At 33.7% G+C, this 4349-nt stretch overlaps 1 protein-coding gene and 1 pseudogene across 1 annotated transcript in view; both read left to right on the plus strand.

Annotated features, from left to right (window-relative positions):
• The window catches only part of LOC103607213, a 1021-nt pseudogene extending 498 nt beyond the window's left edge, over positions 1-523 (plus strand).
• The window catches only part of UBR3 (ubiquitin protein ligase E3 component n-recognin 3 (putative)), a gene marked incomplete at its 3' end in the record, with an annotated part of 190842 nt that overhangs the window by 134753 nt on the left and 51740 nt on the right, over positions 1-4349 (plus strand). The window lies entirely within an intron of this gene.

The raw sequence follows: 4349 nt of genomic DNA on the forward strand, positions 1-4349 counted from the left end.
TGGGAGCGTGGCGGCGCTCCCGCCCGAGGGTTCGGATCCCACATACAGACGGGTTCCCGCTCACTGGCTGAGGGAGGCGCGGGGGCAACACCGAGGGTTGCAATCCCGTTGCCGGTCCCCGGTCCGGTACGGGGGCAACACTGAGGGTTGCGATCCATTGCCGGACACGGAAAAAGACAAGACAAAAAAAAAAAAAAAAAAAGAAATGATGTCGTGATCAGAAAAGAGGTTTATGTACACAAGAGTGTAATGGAAGAACTGAAGAGAATTATTGATGACAGTGAAATTACAAAAGAAGATGATGCTTTGTGGCCTCCTCCTCATAGGTTTGGCTGACAGGAGCTTGAAACTGTAATTGGAGATGAACATATTTCTTTCATCACATCTAAAAATAGGTTCTCTTATTGATATAAATCAGTCAGAGGATCTAGAAGGCCTTTGAGTATTTTACTGTTTGGTATAGGACCTGAAATGTTTAGTTTTCAGTCTCATTGGATTACATTTTAAGATTAAACCAATTTAAATTGCATGTTTTTGAAGCTGTTTGTATGTTTAATTAAGGGATGGGTAAGGGAGGGTTTACTTATTGTTTACATTATTGGAATTTTTATGAATGTGAAGGAAACAAAAAGTTTTTTGTATGTAAAGTAAAAATAATAAAATACATAAGGAAAAAAATCATTACAGGAGACAAAGAAAGATAATATATATTGATGAATGGGTCAATCCAGCAAGAAGATATAACAGTTATAAACATATATGCACTAAACAACAGAGCCCCTAAATATACAAAGTGAAAATGTGCATAACTGAAGGGAGAAATAGTTCTACAATAATACTTGGAGACAAGTGGATAGAACAACTAGGCAGAAAATCAAAAAAGAAAAGGAGCGCTTGAGCAACACTATAAAACCACTAGACGACATATTTACATAGAGCACTCAACAACAGTAGAGTACACATTTTTCAAATTGCGCATGGAACATTCTCCAAGACAGACCTTATGTTAGGCCACAAAACAAGTCTCAATAAATTTTAAAAGATTGAAATTACCCAAAGAATCTTCTCTGGCCACAATGGAATGAAACTAGGAACCTAGGACAATTGGAAAATTCACAAATATGTGGAAATTAAACAACACACTCTTAAACACCCTGTGGGTTAAAGAAGAAATGACAAGTGAAATTAGAAAATACTTTGAGATAAATGGAGATGAAAACATGATATACCAAAACTATAGGATGAAGCAAAAAACAGGGAAATTTAACAGCCGTAAGTGCTCACATTAAAAAAAGAAGTTTCCAAATCAGTAACCTAACTTCGCACTTTAAAGAACTAGAAAAAGAAGAGTAAGTTAAAACAAAACTTGAAGAAGGAAAGAAGTAATAAAGATTAGAACAGAGATAAGTGAAATAGAATCAGCAAAACCAAAGGACAGTTTCTTGAAAATATCAACAAAAAGACAAACCTTTTAGTTAGACTGACCAAGAAAAAAAGAGATTAGATGTAAATAACTAAAATCAGAAATGAAAGTTGGGACATTACTATGGATCTTACAGAAACAAAAGGATTATAATAATGCTGTGAACAATATTATGTCAAAAAATTAGATGACCTAGATGAAATGAATGATTTCCTAGAAACACACAAACTGCCGAAGACTGATTCGAGAAATAAAAAATTTGAACATATCTGTAGCAAGTAAAGGGATTGAATGGGTAATTTAAAAAACCCACTCAACAAAGAAAGGCATAGGACCAGATGGTTTCATTGGTAAATTTTATCAATCATTTAAAGAATTAATACCAACCCTTCTTAAATTAGTCCAAAAAGTAAATAGGAGGGAATACTTTAACTCATTCTATGAGGCTAGCATTACCTTGATACCAAAGCCGGATAAACACATCATGAGAAAAGAAAACAATAGACCATTATCCTTTATGAATATAGATGGAAAAAGCTTCAACAAAATTCTAGCAAACTGAATTCATTCAGTAGCACATTCAGAGGATTATACATCGTGGTAATTATAGTTCAGCTGCTAGCATCCACCTGCTTTTGTCTCTTATTTCTGCTGCTGCTGCTGCTATAAATTCCTCCAAAACTTGGGGCTCACAGTGGTATGCCTGATATTCCCTTCCCTAAAAGCAGCTCTTCCCACACTTATTGAATCTTATAGTAACGTATGGTATTGTATATGAAGGTACTTAAAAAGTTCATGGAAAGATTTGTATTATCTTTTAATTCTGTTTTTCCTTGAACTTTTTGAAGTACCCTCATGTTTGTATTTCCATTTCTTTTTTTGTATGTTTTGCTGTTTTACAATTATAAAGTCTTAATTTTTCCCCCTTTGTCATGTATCTCTTTTCCCAGCTTTTCATCTTGAAAAGCTTTTTATCTGTAGAAAAGTTGAATACTCTTCACCTATATTTACCAATTGTTGGCATATTGCCACGTTTGTTTTTCTTTTCCTCTCATCTAAACACATATGTTTACACACACACACACACACACACACGCACACACACACACGCACACACACACACTCTTTTCAGGAGAAAATTGCAAACATCACATTTTATCCCTAAATATTTCAGGATGCATCTCCTAAGAACAAGGATATTGTTTTATATAATCACAGTACAATCATCATACCTAAGACATTTAATATTAATAACATCTAATTTTTGGACTATATTCAAATACTCCCAATAATCTTTTTTGCGTGTATTGTATTTATTTAATCCACAAATAATAATTGTATATTATTTTGGGGGTACAGTGTGATATTTTGATATATATACATTGTGGAATGATTAAGTCAAGCTATCCATCACCTCACCTATTTAACTTTTTTTTTTGTTTGGTGAAAACCAGTAATATTTTTTATAGCAGATATTTCTTTCTTGACTCAGGGTCCAATCAAAGATCATGTATTGCTTTTAATTGTCATTTCTTGTTAGTCTTCTTTAATTTAGAACAGTTTCTCTAGTCCCTTAAATTTTTTTTTAATTAACTGATTTATTTTTAATTGACACATAATTGTACATATTTGTGGAGTACAGTATGATGTTCCAATACACGTAAACATTGTGTAATAATAAAATTCGGATAATTTGCTCGTTCATCACCTCATACATTTATCACTTCTTTGTGGTAAGAGCACTCAAAATCCTCTTTTTTTTTGTTATTTTGAAATATACAATATATTATTGTTAACTGCAGTCATCCTACTGTGCAGTGGAACACTAGAACTTATTCTTCCTATCTGTTACTTTGTACCTGTTGACCAATCTCTCCTCATCCTCTTCTTACTCATACCCTTCCCAGCCTCTGGTAACCACTATTCTGCTCTCTATTTCTATGAGATCAAATTTTTTAGGTTCCACGTATAAGTGAGATCATGTGGTATTTTTCTTTTTGTGCCTGGCTTATTTCACTCAATATAATGTCTTCCCAGCTCATCCTTGTTGCTGCAAGTTGACAGGATTTCACTCTTTTTTGTGGCTGAGTAGTATTTCATGGTGTAAATATACCACATTTTCTTACCCTTTATCTGTTGTTGGACTCTTAAGTTGATTTCATACCTTGGCTATTGTGAATAGTACATGGGGTGCAGATACCTCTTCAACATACTGATTTCTTTTCCCTGTTTAAAATTGTAAAGAGTCCAGTTTGTCCCATAGAATGTCTCAAATCTGGATTTGTGTGATTATTTCCTTATTATTAGATCAAGTTAAACATTTTGACAGAGTATTACATAGGTGATGTTCCTTTCTGGGAATCACCGTAAGAGACTCATAGTGTCAGTTGTCCCATTATTGGTCATGCCAACCAAGTTTGATTACTTGTTTAATGTGGTAGATAATCTATCCATTTGAGACTCTATCCATTTACCCTTTTACGTGATGTTCTTTCCCTGAATCAATGAATGTGTTATCTGTTATCATGATTATTCTTTTTGATACTCAAAATTTCTCAAATTTCGCCAGTCAGAACTCCTTCAGGTTCTTATGAAACTGCCTTCTCAGTGTTTGAACATTTCTTTGCCCTTTGTCAGACACAATTCCATGCTCACCTTGTGCTTTTCTCCAGTCCTGGACTCAGCTTTTTTTCCAGGGATCTCTTTCCTTTTAGTGAGAAATAATGTATTTAGAAATGAAGTTTATCGACACTGGAGAGTCAGAGCTTCTAGGCCTTTTCTGTGGATGGATTTAGGAAACCACCCATTCATACTCATATTTTAGTGGTTTTTTTAAAAAAAAATTTAATTTTTTTGGTGACTGGCCAGTACATTTAGTGTTTTTTTTTTTTTTTTTTTTTTTTTTTTTTTTTTTTTTTTTTTTTTT

Source organism: Galeopterus variegatus, unplaced genomic scaffold (assembly GCF_000696425.1).
Source record: "Galeopterus variegatus unplaced genomic scaffold, G_variegatus-3.0.2 Scaffold12, whole genome shotgun sequence".
Classification (NCBI taxonomy): domain Eukaryota; kingdom Metazoa; phylum Chordata; class Mammalia; order Dermoptera; family Cynocephalidae; genus Galeopterus; species Galeopterus variegatus.